The sequence below is a fragment of the Mauremys reevesii genome, linkage group 11, assembly GCF_016161935.1.
Source record: "Mauremys reevesii isolate NIE-2019 linkage group 11, ASM1616193v1, whole genome shotgun sequence".
Lineage (NCBI taxonomy): Eukaryota > Metazoa > Chordata > Testudines > Geoemydidae > Mauremys > Mauremys reevesii.
This window is the reverse complement of record NC_052633.1, coordinates 17,432,634-17,450,282: the sequence shown is the minus strand read 5'-3', so window position 1 is coordinate 17,450,282 and position 17,649 is coordinate 17,432,634.

The window sequence follows — 17,649 nt, the reverse complement described above, 5'->3', positions numbered from 1 at the left end:
CTTCAGGCAGCGAGGGCGGCTCCAGGCACCAGCACGCCAAGCGCATGCCTGGGGCGGCAAGCCATGGGGGGCGCTCTGCCGGTCGCCGCGAGGGCGGCAGGCAGGTTGCCTTTGGCGGCATGCCTGCGGAGGGTCCGCTGGTCCCGCGGCTTCGGCGGAACTCCCACAGGCATGCCGCCAAATCTGCGGGACCGAGGACCTCCCGCAGGCATGCCACTGAAGGCAGCCTGCCTGCCGTGTTTGGGGAGGCAAAATACCTAGAGCCGCCCGTCAGGCAATAGCAATTGTCCCAGTGCAGAAGAAATTGAGGAGCAAAGTGTAAATGATGGAAGTCCTAACACCAAGGAATTAGCAGATTTACCTGAAGATAAGGAATGGAAAGATGAGAAAAGTGATGGAGAATCATCCAGTTTTCCTGGTGACATAAAGGAGAGCGATGATAAAGAAGAATGTGATTCACATGAAAAGGAGAGAAATGACAAAGAAAAATCTAGTTTACATGAAAAGGAGAGACATGATAAAGAAGAATCAGCCTTGCATGATGACAGAAACAGCAGTGAGAAAAACGGCATGCCACAAATTGATACATCAGATCGTGCTTTATGGCTGGTGATCCTAAACTCTGCCAATATTGATTGGGCCGGGCAAAATCAAGGATATGACTTTTCCAGTAAATGAGCAGAAGGGACAATTCTCAAAGTCAAACTGCGGAAGAGTGCTCGAGAATGGTGAGAAACAGAACTGGCGCATTATTAACGTAGAAACCCAGCATTGGAGGAGCATGATCGAGCGTCTGATCTCAATTACCCTCTTCCTTGGAAAGAATAATGTGGCTTTCCAGGACTCGTCGGATAAATTGTTCACTGAACATAACGGTAATTTCCTCAGTTTGGTAGAGCTGCTTGGGAAATACAATGATGTCATGCATGAGTACCTACTCCGAGTAGTTCCTAAAAAAGCTATGGACCATTACTGCAACAAAACAATTCAAAATGAATTGACTGACCTTATGGCAAGGAAGGTGCTTGATAACATATTGACGTGACTTGACAAATCGAAGTACTGCGCTGTAATAATGGACCATACTCCCGATATTAGTCACAGTGAAAAGATGTCATTTACAGTAAGGTTTGTTGATGACAAGGATGGCTGTATCCAAATAGAGGAACACTTTATCTGTTTCTGGTCTGTGGAGGATTCTACTGGAATAGGCCTAACAGAACTGTTCATAAACATTTTGAATGAGAAGAAAATAAAAAAGTGTCGGGACTGCTGCGGCCAAGGCTATGACAACGGCATGAACATGAAGGGAAGAAACAGTGGCATCTGGGTCAGGAATCCTTGCGCTGAATCCAACAGCTTTCTTCACGCCTTGTGGCTGCCATTCACTCAACCTGGTTGTGTCAGATGCAGTGTCATCTTCTTTAGATTCAGTATCTCTCTTCGGAGTTCTGCAAAGGGTACGTGTCCTGTTTTCAGCATCAGCTATCGGGGGAAGATCCTCATGGACAACGTTACAAAGCTGATTGTGAAGCCGCTAAGTGACACTTGCTGGGAGAGCTGCATTGACGGCATAAGGCCAGTGAGGTGCCAAGTGACTGAGGTTTATGATGCCCTGATGGAACTGGCAGAGTCGAGTAAAGCTGAGGCTGGACTCAGACACGAGGCGCAAAGCCTGGCAAACCAGTCACTGACTTAAAATTTCTGGTCTCAGTTGTGGTTTGGCACCATATCCTGTTCCAAGTAGAGGCTCAACTTAAATGTATACCCCAAATTAAAAATCATAGTAAGAGAACCAAAAAAAGTGCCACTGTGGCTAAACAACACACTAAAAGAAGCAGTGAGAGGCAAAAAGGCATCCTTTAAAAAGTGGAAGTTAAATCCTAGTGAGGAAAATAGAAAAGAGCATGAACTCTGGCAAATGAAGTATAATTATGAAGGCCAAAAAAGAATTTGAAGAACACCTAGCCAAAGACTCAAAAAGGAATAGCAAAAAAAGAAAATTGTAAGTACATCAGAAGCAGGAAGCCTGCTAAACAACCAGTGGGGCCACTGGACGATCGAGATGCTAAAGGAGCACTCAAGGACAATAAGGTCATTGCAGAGAAACTAGATGATTCTTTGCACTGGTCTTCACAGCTGAGGATGTGAGGGAGATTCCCAAACCTGAGCCAGTCTTTTTAGGTGACATATCTGAGGAATTGTCCCAGATTGAGGTGTCATTAGAGGTGGTTTTGGAACAAATTGATAAACTAAACAGTAATAAGTCACCAGGACCAGATGGTATTCACCCAAGAATTCTGAAGGAACTCAAATGTGAAATTTAAATTAGCTTCTGTATCAAATGACTTGAGGATAGCTAATGTGACATCAATTTTTAAAAAGGGCTCCAGAGGTGATCCTGGCAATTACAGGCTGGTAAGCCTGACTTCAGTACTGGGCAAACTGGTTGAAATTATAGTCAAGAACAAAATTGTCAGATACACAGATGAACATAATTTGTTGAGGAAGAGTCAACATGGTTTTTGTAACTGGAAATCATGACTCACCAATCTGCTAGAATTCTTTGAGGGGGTCAACAAGTATGTGGACAAGGGGGATCCAGTGGATATAGTGTACTTAGATTTTCACAACGCCTTTGACAAGGTCCCTCACCAAAGGCTCTTACACAAAATAAGCTGTCGTGGGATAAGAGGGAAGGTCCTCTAATGGATCGGTAACTGGTTAAAAGATAGGAAACAAAGGATAGGAATAAATGGTCAGTTTTCAGAATGGAGAAAGGTAAATAGTGGTGTTCCCCAGGGTCTGTACTGGGACCAGTCCTATTCAACACGTTCATAGATGATCTGGAAAAAGTGAGTGAAGTGGCAAAATTTGCAGATGATACAAAATTATTCCAGACAGTTAAGTCCCAGGCAGATTCCGAAGAGCTACGAAAGGATCTCTCAAAACTGGGTGACTGGGCAACAAAATGGCAGATGAAATTCAGTGTTGATAAATGGAAAGTAATGCACATTGGAAAAAACAATCTCAACCACATACATAAAATGATGGGGTCTAAATTAGCTGTTAACACTCAGTAAAGAGATCTTGGAGTCACTGTGGATAGTTCTCTGAAAACATCCACTCAATGTGCAGCAGCAGTCAACAAAGTGAACAGAATGTTGGGAATCGTTAAGAAAGGGATAGATAATAAGACAGAAAATATCATATTGTGTCTCTATAAATCCACGGTATGGCCACATCTTCAATACTGCATGCAGATGTGGTCGCCCCATCTCAAAAAAGATACATAGGAATTGGAAAAAGTTCAGAAAAGGGCAACAAAAATGATTAGGGGTATGGAATGGCTTCCTTATGAGGAGAGATTAATAAGACTGGGACTTTTCAGCTTGGAAAAGAGATGGCTAAGGGAGGATATGGTTGAGGTCTATAACATCTTGACTGGCATGGAGAAAGTAAATAAGGAAGTGTTATTTACTCCTCATAACACAAGAACTAGGGGTCACCAAATGAAATTAATAAACAGAAGTTGTTAAAACAAACAAAAGGAAGTATTTCTTCACACAACGCACAGTCAACCTGTGGAACTCTTTGCCAAAGGATGCTGTGAAGGCCAAGACTACAACAGGGCTCAAAAAAGAACTAGATAAATTCATGGAGGATAGGTCCATCAATGGCTATTAGCCAGGATAGGCAGAGATGGTGTCCCTAACCTCTGTTTGCCAGAAGCTGGGAATGAGCAATGGGATAGATCACTTGATGATTACCTATTAATTCCCTCTAGGGCACCTGGCATTGGCCACTGCTAGAAAACAGGATCCTGGGCTAGATGGACCTTTGGTCTGACCCCATATGGCTGTTCTTATGTTCGTAAGTAAACATTGTAAGCAAGGCATTATAAATTTAGTCAGTGGACATCACAACCACTACTACTTTGATAAGAAACTGACTTGATTTTGTTGTTGCCTACAGAGACAACATATTTGAAGATGCCATCACTGCTGTCAAAAAAATGGCAGAAAACTTAGGAGTTGAGCCAGTCCTCAAGGAAACTTGCATTCATCAGAAGAAGAGACAGTGTGGTGAAGAGGACAAAGATGAGGTGGTGGGACGCTCAGAAGAAAAATTCAAGATGGATCTTTTTTGCTCGCTCATTGACACTGCTCAAGTGTCCATTGAAGAAAGGTTTGGACGAATGAATCACCACGAGAAGACCTGGGGTTTTTTGCACGAGCTTAGTAAGCTGCTGGTGGACAGGAAAACACTCTTGAACAATTGTACAGACCTTCGCTGGACACTGACACCTGGGGAATGTTCAGAGGTCAATGATAAAGACCTCTATGTTGAACTGGACAATATCCATCATATTTTGCAACACAGGAAGGAGTCTCCACTTCAAGTTCTCCAATTCATTCATGATGCAGAGCTGAAGGACACTTTTCCTAATGTGTGGATTCTGCTCACACTGCTGGTCACAGTCTCGAGTGGTGAGTGCAGCTTTTCGAAGCTCAGGCTCATTAAAACATATCTTCAATCAACGATGGCCGACGAGAGACTGACATCACTATTTTATCACTTGAAAATGCCGTTGGCCAGCCTTTGGATCTCTCTGACACTGTGCTTCAGTTTGCGAGGGCATAAGCTTAGAGGAAACAAATGTTTTTTATTTGCTTATATATGGCATGAATAAATACAGATTTACAGGTCCTAGCGTGCAAATTTATTATACGACTGGGATAAATCATGCATGCAAATCATGTGTCAAAGTTGTGAAATGGGTTACAAATGCAACAAAATATAAAGGTATTCAAAAGCTTAACAAATGGAAGGGGGGCGCACCGAAGACGCTCCTTGCCTAGGCACCATTTAGTCTAGGGCCGGCCATGCCTTCATCTCAGACATTTGAATGTTAGAGGCAGGCAGTGGATTCTATCGAGAATCTGAAAGGCCCCTTTCCAAGAGCATAAAACTGCACTTTCTACCCCTGCGGGGTCACAAGATTTTGAACTTTAAAGTCACACCATTGTTATGTGAAGAAAAAACTAACATTGTCCTTGGACTGAATTTTGCCCATTCTGGGCCCTGGGTAGGTGTAACCTAGAAGGGAAAGTCCATATTTGAGAGGAGGAGGCAGAAACATTTCTGTAATAGGCTGGTTTTTGAGAAATGGCAGCTGTTTATTACTAGTATTGTTGTACTACTTTCCCAGATGCTGCAGATTTACATTGACACACCTGTGCACACACCTAACCAAATTCATCCCTGGTGTAATGTCATTGGCTTTCACATCTATGTCATAAAATTTAAACATTACCTATGCCCACCAGACTACAATTTGCTCAGTTACATTTGAGCAGTCCCCCTGAAGTTGACATGGGCACTGCCACGTAACTGAGCATTTGAGTGTGTGTGTGTGTTTGTCTTGTCTAGGTAACCCACGCCAACTTCAGTGTGGTGCTCTGTCACCCTCTAGTGGCAGCTGGGATACAGAGGGTGATGAACTTGCTAACAGAACTGGGTCTTTTAGCTTAGCTAATAGAGGCTCGTGTTGGTAGATGACCCACCCAGGGGCATGGAATTACATGTAGTTATTAGAAGTGATTGCTATTTCAGAATTATACCTGCCACCCGCTTTGATATCATACCGCGTGCTTCCAAAGCTGTGCATGGATGACAGGCATGGAAAGCATAGCTATTCTGCCTATGTCTCAAACGCGCTCTCAAGTGTTTTTCGTGATTAGCAATTTCCTGTGGCCTGTTAGTTCAATGCAGATTGTCACTGCATGGAATCTTCACTTTCATTTCTTCTGCTTCATACTTTAAAGCATCTACATTCCAGATGCCTGGGATCCAAAGGCTGAGAGTAAATGCGCCTATTTACCAGCTTGGCCACTGTGTGAAATTCAGTGAAACTCAGCAGGAATTAGGGTTCTGGTCTCTCTGGAGAGTCTGAGGTAGCTTTTTCCTCTCAAATAAAAACTGTACACAGCTAAATCAACTAAAATATACCTGCAGAATATCCCTGTCAATAGATCCCCTGTTCTAGGGGCAGAGATGGCACAATATCAAACAGTGGCTGATGAACTCGGATGGTGCCTTCATCCCTTCCTGCACACCACCAACAAAATATTCCTCTAGCAGTGAACAAATCATTCATTTCACAGACAGTCACAAAAAAATCAAAAGCTCAAGCCAGTTATTAATATCCTAGCGCTTCTTCCCCGGAGAAGACTAATGTTGAGCTCTTTATCTCCTCTGCGTTCCTGCTTTCCCCAAGACTCTGATTTTTCTCCGTTGCAGGTAATTTTGCTCTGTTTGATCAGGGCTCACTCAGGTGTCTAATGATTTCAAATTATCTATTTATTCAGCGAGCCAACCAGATTTCACCGCACCAGTTCCGCTAAGGACTCCCAGATGCCTGGCCTAGTCTCTTGTCAGCAATTTAGCCAGAGACACTTTCTGCCACTGGGGAGAATGGAAAAAAGAATGAATTCGAAAGCTGGGAAAGGCTTAATTAATTGTGCATCCCAGGTATCTCTCTGTCTAGTCATTTCTAAGAGTGTTTCCATAACTGTTAACTTTCACCAACCCTAATCTTCAGCTGTATCAGCCTTCTGAACAGTGCAGTGGGACAGATTCTGAACACAGACACATCAGTCTACGTCCCACATCATCCCATTGAATCAAGTCCATTGAAGTTACATTGGGCTAAAAGTCAGATCAGAATCCAGTCTGGAGGGCCCTCTCCAGTCCCCAGGGAAAGCAATTAAAGGGCTCCATCACATTGATTTCTAGGGGAGCTGGCATGGGCACTTTGTATTTCTGAGGATCTGAGTAGTAGCACTGGCTGGAGCCTGCAGAACATGCAAGTTTCCTTCCACAGCTTTGTGAACACAAATACCTTGGCTTGTTCTGTCTTGAGCTTTCATAACTAATAGTTACCAAGTGGGCCTGCCCATGCAATAATTTGGTGATGTGCACATACATTAATAATAATGCCTAGCTCTTGGATAGCATTCTCCTCCATAGCTCTCAAAGCGCTTTACAAAGGAGGTCAGTATCATCACCATTAAACAGATAGGGTAGCTGAGGCCCAAACTGGGGTAGTGACTTGCACATCGTCAGCCAGCAAAGCAGTAGCAAAGCCAGGCATGGTAACCGGTCTTCTGAGTCCCATCCATGAACTCCTAGGCCATACGGCCTCTCTAAAGGGGCTAGGATAAGACCACCAACCTGCTTCACTACAAACCACAGGCATGATTTTAATTCAAGTCTCCAGGGGTGAAAGGCTAGTGGCGCTTCCTACTGCCCCATCAGATACTTGTTAAGAAAGTAATTGTTACTATTGTTAGTGATATGTAGCACTCAGACACATATTGCTTTACATGTTCAAAATACTGAGCAAACAACAGTGACTCAATCCCCACCACACCCCTGTGCCAGGCGCCCACTGAAGTCAATTGGAGTGGTGGATACCCAGCACCAGGTGGGTCAATTGGAGTGGTGGATACCCAGTAGAAATAGGGACTTACCGGTATTTGGCTGGGTTGGGGCCGGCTCTGGCCCCTGGAAGGGGCAGGGATGTGGGGGGTCAGAGCCAGCCTCAGCTCACCCTGTACCAGTAAGTGCCCTCCCGCTCCCCCACTGGGGTAGCAGCGGCAGCCAGGGGCTCCGGCAGCAGTTTAAAGGGCCCAGGGATCGGCCGCCGCTACCCCCCCCTGGGCCCTTTAAACCGCTGCCGGAGCTCCCGGCTGCTGCTGCTACCCCAGGGCTCCGGAGGCTATTTAAAGGGTCGGGGCCATAGAGGCTGCGGGAGCCCTGGGCCCCTTAAATAGCCCCCAGAGCCCCACCGCTACTCCAGGGCTCCGGGGGCTATTTAAAGGGCCCAGGACTCCCCTGTTTCTACCGCCCCGGCCCTTTAAATAGCCCCAGAGCCCTGGGGTAGCAGCAGCGGGGCTCCGGCAGCTATTTAAAGGGCCCAGGGCAGTAGAGGCAGATACAGAAGGATTGAGCGACTTTCCCAAAGACACACAGCAATATTTATGGGTGGTGCTGTGATTAGAACCCAGAACCTCTTAAATCATATTCCAGTTCCTTAACCACCAGGCCTTTCTTTGTCTCCAAAGAACAAACATAAAATCCTGACATCAGAGTGAAAACAGAGTCTCTCTCAAGAGCCTCCATCTTGGACTAACCAATAGGGACAGAGTCTCCCAAAGTCACTCTAGGGGGCCCAACACACTCTCAGAGGTGCAGTACAGAGAAGGACCAGCTTTACGTCCTTCCCCCCAGTTTAGCCAGCTCCAAGAGCTCGCTCCTGCATTGCTGGAGTCAGTAGCTTTCTAGCTGTGCAATGACCCCCTTACTCCCAACAGCACTTTTCACCAGGCCTGATGCTGACAATCAGTTTTCTGATGACTGTGCAAAATTGATTTATTTCCTATTCCATAAAATGTGAGTGGTGACTAAGATGTAAATAGCCTCTGCCAAAAGTCCTCAGCAGTTAGCTCTTGGGTCTCTGCACGGAATCCAGCTGGGAAAAGATTGGGCCAGCAGCAAGTTTTTCTTGTCTTGGCCCTTTTTTTATTTTTTTTTAAACTAAGCAAATTTAAGACGGAACAAAGGAAATTCTTTTTCACAAAAAGCACAATGAGCCTGTGGAACTCATTGCCATATGAGACTGAAGCCAAGAGTTGAGCAGAATTCCAGAAAGGATCACACTTTTATATGGAGAACCACAACATTTGGAGTTACAATAGTAAGGTTGTTCGTTTTTTTTAAGAAGGGATACAAACCCTCCCGCATCAAGGCATAAATCAGCCACTAACAGGTGGGTGAAGAAAAACTTCCCAATGGGAAAATTACCCCCCAACCTACTTACCTCTGTTTTCTTCTGCCTTCCTCTGAAGCAGCTGGTGCTACTTTCTTTTGAGGCTGGATATTGGTCAGATCCAGTCTGTCCAATTTCTGTTGAGACTTTTGGATTAGCAGTATTCTGTCCAGTCTCCTGCCCAATAAATACTGGTGACTGATTTCATGTGTACACTTGGAATGTTGGTCCTTGATATGAAAATCTGTGTTGTTGTATGTTCTTATGCTTGGGGGAGGTTTAGGTTGGACATTAGGAAAAACTTTTTCACTAGTAGGGTGGTGAAACACTGGAATGGGTTACCTAGGGAGGTGGTGGAATCTCCTTCCTTAGAGGTTTTTAAGGTCAGGCTTGACAAAGCCCTGGCTGGGATGATTTAGTTGGGTTTGGTCCTGCTTTGAGCAGGGGGTTGGACTAGATGACCTCCTGAGGTCCCTTCCAACCCTGAGATTCTATGATTCTTTGCTGGTTTAAATTATGACTGTTCCAATTCTATTGCCTCAAGGACAATCTTCACCATCCCCAGATGGAGGACATCTGCATTTTATGAGATTATTATTCTTATTTGTATTGAAGAACTTTTCTCTCTAGAAGTCTTGGTGTAAGTGGGTGCAGCTCCTACTGAGGCCAGCTGAGGCTGTGCTAGGCTCAGCTATGCACCACGGTAAATTAAAGGATCAGATTCTGACCTCATTCATACCAGGTGTAACTCCACTGAAGTCAACTGAGTTGTATCAGCATAAACCTGGAGTGAAATCAGAATCACGCCCCAAGCAGGAAACATGCTGCTTATTTATTTATAATAAAGCATGTCCAAGGAGTATATCATAAACAGAAACATTTTTAGTAGTAGGGGTGCTGAAAGCCAGCCCCCTTACACCTGTCCACCCCGCCCACTGAGGCTGGGAGCAGGGCTGTGTCTCCGGGAGAGGGGGAACCAGACAGGAGTAAGGGGGCTGAGGCCACAGCTGGGGGCAGGCATGGGTGGGGCCAGAAGCAGAGCCATGGGCAGGGGATGGCAGCCGGGACCCCATGTGCAGGCCCAAGAGCAGAGCTCCAGCTGTGGGGCTGGGTGCGGGACCCCAGGAGTGGAGTCCAGGAGCGGGGTCCTGGGGCCAGTAGCTGGGGAGCAGGGCCAGCCGCCGAGGCCCCAGGAGCAGAGCCCTGGGCGTAAGGGAGTGGAGGCCTGGGAACAGGGGCTGGGGCTGGGTGTGGGGTCCCAGGTATGGGGTCAGCGGCCAGCAGCCGGGACCTGAGCCCCAGGTGAGGTGAGGTTTGGGGCTGGGGAGCGGAGTGCGGCCGGAGGGCCGGCCCAAGGCATAGGTGCGGGAAGCACCCCCAGGTTTTTGCTCGGAGTCAGTGGCTGGGGAGCGGGCCCAGTGGCACCACATAAAACCTGGGGGTTCTGCAGCAACTCTGCCCCCCTACTTCTGCCACCTGCGATAATAAAACATTTCTAGCATATTCACAGGAGAGGAACATACAAAGATCAACATTTTCAAAAATAGCCTCCAACAATGGAGGTACAATTTTGTGCCCAGAAGTGGTCCCTCTTTGGCCCGTATGTTGGGCATACTTACGCATGTGCCTAAGCACATGAGCAACCCCATTGAACTCACTGGGACTGTTTACACATTGAAAGTTATATAAATGCATAAAGGTTTGCAGGATTGGAATCCCTCGGATTCTAAGCTACCTGACTCAACTTGCAAAAGAAGTAGCTAGATACTTAAATGTGCATAATTCACAGGTGCAATTAATTGTACCCACAATTTGGTGCCTGCGTTTAGTTGCAGGCAAAACATTTGCTGACGTAAAAGAGCATCTGCACTTCCGGGGGCTGGTTTGAGACCCACCTAAAAATCAGGACCAAAATAAGGTAACTAATGAAATATACTAAAGTTCCAAACGACAAACACAATGGGCTTGATTCTGATCTCACAAATGCTTGTTTAAATCAGGTTCAATTCCACTGAAATTGTAGAGTTGCAGGAATAAAAATGGTGCAAAAGGAGAATCAGACAGACACTCTTGTGCAAGAATCTTTTATGCTGAAAATCCTACCACTTTCCTCCACAAAATTCTTTCCCCCACCCCCACCAAATGTAAGCCCTGGTGTTGAATACAGAATAGGAGTTTCTGATGACAAAAGGAAAAAAAACCCTGAAAACAGTACACTCATCTAACAATGCTTCCTTTTCCATCAGACTGTCATTTGAAATGCCAAAAAATGTTCAAAGCTGAAAATGAGATGAGAGGAAGCTTGGAGAGGTTCATTACACCTGAAAATGAGATATACGATCAGAACACAAGATAGCAAGGTAGTATCATCAACAGATGTTTGGAGGGATCAGGCATACAAATGGGCCCTGGCAAGTCTTCCCTGATGGGGGCTGGTATCTAATAAGGGGCTTTTTAACTTTGCCACAAAGCATGGAAGAACTTTTAGAGAGACATGATGAAAGAAAAACTGAATGGGGCTGAGGCAAGCACGGGGCTAAGTTTCATGCTGCCATTTAAAAGTTGCTCAAAACCAAAAATGAGATGAGCAGAGCAGAGAAAGGCTCATTATGCTCGAAACATGAGATTTCTAGAAATCTCAGATGACTTGAATGGCAAGACAACCTTTCAGACAGGTGAGGCTAATGCATACATGTGCGGAGGTGACCTCAGGCCTCTGGTGCTGAAAGTCACTTATTTTATTCTATAAGGGTTTACTACAGATCTGTAGTATTTCTATCACACATTAATCTGAGCACCTCACAATCTTCCTCCTCACAACAGCCTGTGAGGTAGGGAAGTGCTATTGGGGAATCGAGGCATGAAGATACTGGGTGACTTGGCCTAAGGGAGTCTTTGGCAGAGCAGCGAATTGATCCCAAGCTCAAGGCTTGCTCCCTAACCACTAGACCATCCTGCCTCAGAACTGGACGCTTCTAAAGACAACTCCAGAGCATCATATAAATTACAGAATTAGGGGTTGTAAATCAGCAGAGCACCATCAAGTCAATATGGTTGAGGACCTAGCTGATAGTCCATTCCCTTCCAATGCAGGCTTGTTCCCTATAGCACTGCTTCTCAACGACTGGTCCATGGACCAGCGCCAGTCCTTGAGATTTCCCTGGCACAGTTTAGCAAGGTAGCAAGCTGGTCCCTGGTATCAGAAAGGTAGAGAAACACTGCCCTATAGTATATCTTTCTAATGCTTTGTCTGGTCTCCTGTCTTAAATAACTCCAGTGACAGCTTCTATAAAAGTTGTCCATAAAAATGATACTCAAAAGCAGACGTTAAGACAAAATAATCACAATGATCTTCGTGAGCCTCAAAAATAATTGGTATGTTGTTCTGAGATAGGCCAGTTAAATGGCATTTTTGATCAACTGGAGTTCAAGTGTCACATTATGCCCCATTGATATCAAAACTCCATTGACGTAAGTAAAAACAAAACTGCGAGGCCTGGAAACGGATCCAAACATATGGAAGATGGATGGCAGAAGTCTTGAGAAAAACGTTTGCAGGGCTGCTAGAAGCTTTACGCAGCGAGTCTGGAACTGTCAAAAATCTGAATTGTCAGGATAATTGAAGAAAAGCAATTTCCTAAAGAGTAATGAGCCAAAGAGACGAAAATGTATTTCCTCAGCTCTGGAAACAGGATATACGGAATTATCACATAGCGAGGAGTCCCACTGAGACATTTTGACATACGTCACTCAGGCATTAAAGAATTGCATCCTCCTTATGATATTAAGTGATGATAGTGAATAAGAATAAAGGGAGATGATGAAATGGGAGGATGAAAGGTGTGTGCACATGTGAATGCTTCGTATTATTTGGGACTTGTAGCCCAGAAAACATAACAGACAACTCTGACGAAATGTGTTAGCCTTCACTTGAGCAGTATCGAGCAAGAATCAAACCCAGCATAAAAGCACAAATACAGAAAAGGAAACACAAAAGGAAATGAGAACTGAACAAGAATCTTCCCTTTAAAAAGTAATAAAGATATCCCACTTCCCTGCTCCTCTTTCCTTATCTCATTCTGTCTGGCCACCACCAGTCCTGTATGAATTAGTATATACGCACGCTGGAGTGAATATGACACAAAGTCATTTTTATTTCTGAAAAGGCCAAAGGATCATGAGAACTAAATGTATGGGCCAGCTCTTCTGCTGGTGCAAAGCAGCATAGCTCTGTTTGAATCACCAGCTGAGGATCTGGACCCAGTTACTGCAGGTGTAAACCAGGAGTGACTCCCCTGGAGCAGTGGAATTACACCAGGGTAAAGCTGGTGCAAGTGAGAGGAGATTTCAGACCCACAGCAAATATTACTGATAGAGTTTTATCACTCTGTATTCTAAAACACATCTGCTCGTTTTTGCAATAGGATGAGGGTGGCAAGTCAAGGAGAGGTGTAAAATCAAAGTGGCTAAATGTACACAGCTCTGTCTATATATCCTGCAGGTAGACGTTGGTGCAGCTCCATTATAGCCAAGAAAGCTGCATGAGAACCTGGCCCTGTGCCCTTTGTTTTTTCCATCCAAAGGTCAGTTCTTCATATATGGACTGACGCCACATTCAGCACTTTACACATGCTTGCTGATTACTCTGCTGCTGAAGGAGGTTCTTTCATATGTCCTGGGCCACAGCACATGGACTTGGGGGGAAATTCAGATGTGGGTCTCAATTTCAGAGCTTGGGCTCATTTTTAGTTCAAACAAGAGGGAACAAACAAGCCAACATACAAGAGGCTTGTTACTCTTCCAGAAAGTTTCAATGGAGTCAAAAAAGGCCTAAGTCATTTAATTTGAAGCTTTCAGATCCTGACAGACAGCTCTGACTGACAGGTAGTTTGATAGGCTGCCATCACACCAAGGTGCTCTTTGAAATCCTCAAGTCAAATAAGAGTTGGAAAATTAAAATGATTCAAACACATTGCTTAGCTCCTGGTTCAGGTTTGCAGCAAATGGCCTACACCTAAGGCAAGAACGTGTGACATTGCTAGACCCTTGCTGCTTTTGAATCTACGTCTAGGGCTTTCTCCCGCCACCAGGATCACACACATTATGCACATAGCTTTTTAGTTTTAGGTTGCGCCCCTGAAAGTACTCTTCATGAATTGGCTGAGGCCAGATCCTCAGCTGATGCAAATCACCACAGCTCTATCGAAGTCAACAGCACTACATCAATTTACACCAGATTTCTTGTGTGGAGTAGGTGGCTTAGGGATGCGTTCTCTCTTGTAGGATGTGGGATTATTAATGACTATTATTACTGATATTTCCTTTATCATCTTTAAGAAGGAAGTTGATTGGGAAATTAATGAATGAGAAACGTAAGTCCAAACAAAGCAATTAAAAGATGAAAATATATCTGGGAGGGACTTGCTGGCTCAGGGGACTGGTGATGGGATACAGAATTTTTCACCTCTTGATTGTTAGTTCAAATCCAGATCAGGTCTGTGGTGAAAATAATTTCCACTTGGTAGTGTCTGCAAAATGAGTTGGCAGTCCAGTTCCTAATGCACCACTGGCAGACTCACCAGAAAGGCCAACAGTTGAAAGGGAATGCCCAAGAGTGGTCCCTCAAGTGTGCGTATAGCTTACACATCCATTAGGGAGAAGCTTGGTCGAGAGCCACTGCACTAAACCTTTCCAGACTACTGTGCCCCTTTCAGGGGTCTGATTCGTCTTGCGTACCCCCAAGTTTCACCTCATTTAAAACTACTTGCTTACAAAATCAGACATAGAAATATAAAGGTGTCACAGCAAACTACACCTCTACCCCGATATAATGCCGTCCTCGGGAGCCAAAAAAATCTTACCGCGTTGTAGGTGAAACCGCGTTATATCGAACTTGCTTTGATCCACCGGAGTGCGCAGCCTTCCCCCCGACCCACCCCGAGCACTGCTTTACCGCATTATATCCGAATTCGTGTTATATTGGGTCGTGTTATATCGGGGTAGAGGTGTATTACTGAAAAATTGCTTACTTTCTCATTTTTAGCATGTAATTATTGCACTTACATTTCAATGGATAGTATATAGAGCAGTATAAATAAGTCATTGTCTGTATGAAATTTTAGTTTGTACTGACTTTGCTAGTGCTTTTTATGTAGCCTGTTGTCAAAGTAGGCAAATATCCAGATGAGTTGATGTACCCCCTGGAAGACCACTATATACCGCCAGGGGTACATGTGCTCCTGGCTGAGAACCACTGGTCTAGCCCCAGGGAACACAGATTCATTTCCCACCTCTATAACAGCGTGGCTGTATAACCTCGAACAAGTCATTTAATCTACTTTAGTTCCCCATCTGTAAAATGGGAATAATACTTCCCTACCTCACATAGCAGTTGTGAGGATCGGATCCATTAATGAGTACGAGGTGCTCAGAGACTATGGGCATGAAGCAGGGGCGGCTCTAGAAAATAGGCTGCCCCAGGCAGCGCGGTGTGCTGCGCCGCCCTTCCTCAGTCCCGCGGGGGGTCCCCTCTTCCCGCGGCTCCGGTGGAGCTCCCGCGGCAGGTCCACCGGAGCCCCGGGACGAGCGGACCTGCCGCAGGCATGACTGCGGAGCTCCACCGAGCCGCTGGAACAGCGGACCTCCCGCGGGCACGGCTGCGGACGGTTCGCGGGTCCGGCGGCTCCGCTTGAGCTGCCGCAGTCATGCCTGCGGGAGGTCCAGCCGAGCCGCGGGACGAGCGCCCCCTCCGCAGTCATGCCTGCGGCAGGTCCGGTCGTCCGCGGCTCCGGTGGACCTCCCGCAGGCATGACTGCGGCAGGTCCACCGGCCCAGCCTGCCGCCCCCTAGATTTGGCCGCCCCAGGCACCAGCTTGGTTTGCTGGTGCCTAGAGCCGCCCCTGGCATGAAGACCATGTGATCCTTAGGGGATTACTGGTGAATTACCTTTTTCTGGGGATAAGAGAGAAAACCTCATTCGCTGCTGTTGGCAAACTGACACCTTTCACAAGAAATTGCAGACATAAAAGCATAAATTTACAATGCAAGCACCACACAATAATCTCTTTTAAGTAAATTTTCCCATAGTAAACTGAAGCCCGTGAAAACATTTTCCTCTGTATGAAGATGACAAGAAAAATTATCCAAGAAAAACGTCCAAAACTAAAAATAAAATAAGATGTGTTGATTTTCTAGGCCTGGAAGAGACGTAGAACATAATATTCCAAGTACAGAAGATCGATGTAGCTTGTTTTGGTGTTTATAGTCCTCACATCAAACAACACATCCCACTGCAAATCAAGCCATGAATAGCTGATGGGAAAAGCAAGAGGCAGAGGGGAAACTAGACTGAATTATGAATGATGTGAAAGGATAAATGTATTTTTATGGCATTGAAGGATTTATAACAGAGGAAAGCGTATGCAAAAAAATATAGAGAGGATGGGGGGGTTTTATGGGTTTTGCTTGATTTAAGAAGTATGCAACACACATCATATTCCAACTGCGGGACCCTAAAGTAATATTAATGTGAAATGGCATTGAAAGAGCATGACAGTCTTCCTTTAGAATATAAAATCTAGACCTGGAGGGATAGATACAACTGGAGCGTCAGCAGCTTCACCGCACGTGCAGGGCAAATTGAAGGCTGATGGGCTTGGCTGAATGGCTGGAGGATGAATCAGATAGTCATTTGAATCACTGATGGCAGCAAAGTGAAACCTTGGGCCACATGAGATAAGTTGCTCATCTCAGTCCAAGGCCTAAGGGACAATTACCCACATAATAGAAGACAACAGAACAATTGGGACTAACAAGACTGCTGTCTTTTTTAAATTTCTTATGGGAAACAGTATCTGATAGAGTGCTCAAAAGATTACAGCTATATGATAGGTAATTGCTACTGGTAGCCAGATTTGCAAGGCATGCATAATGCTGTAGAAGATTTGCTTAGATTTCACTCTGGAGGTCAGGAAGTGATAGAAAATAATTTTGATGAGCAACAATTTTTTCCCCTCTAACTGATCCAAAGTGATCTGCTTTAATATACATTCTGGCTCTCGGGTGTTGACATATAAAACAGCTGCTTCATGGAATAATTCTGCAGCTCTAAAGACAAATTCTTCTCTCAGGGCTGGTCTACACTGCGGGGGGCAGGGTGTTGATGTAAGATATGCAACTTCAGCTACGTGAATAGCATAGCTAAAGTTGAAGTATCTTAGATCGATTTACCTCTCGTCCTCACGGTGCGGGATCGACATCCGCGGCTCCCCCTGTTGACTCCGCTACCACCGTTCGCGCTGGAGGAGTTCCGGAGTCAACGGGAGCACTTTTGGGGATCGATATATCGCGTCTAGATCCCCGAGAAATCGATCGCTACCCTCAGTTACACTAGTGTAAATCAGGAGGAATTTCACTGACCACCAAGGAAGGCTGGATTTATATCAGTGTAACAGAGCAGAATTTGGCTCATGACTTGTAGTGCACGAACATTTCCCTTGCTTTCTAAGGAATCTGTCAGAATCCCTGCACAAAATGAGAGACTCGAGGCAGATCTACACAACAAACTTGCATTGGTGCAGCTGCACCGCGTCTGGTGAAGACATTCTAAGCTGATGGGAGAGAGCTCGCCCACCAGCTAAATAACTCTCACCTCCAGGAGAGGCGGTAGCTATGTTGGCAGGAGAAGCGGTCTGCACGGTGGGTTACAGTTGGTACAACTATGTCGCTGAGGGGCGTGGATTTTTCACCCCCCCCCCCAAGTGATGAAGTTAGACTGAAGTGTGTAGTATAGCCCTGACCTACGTGTGTTTGCACAG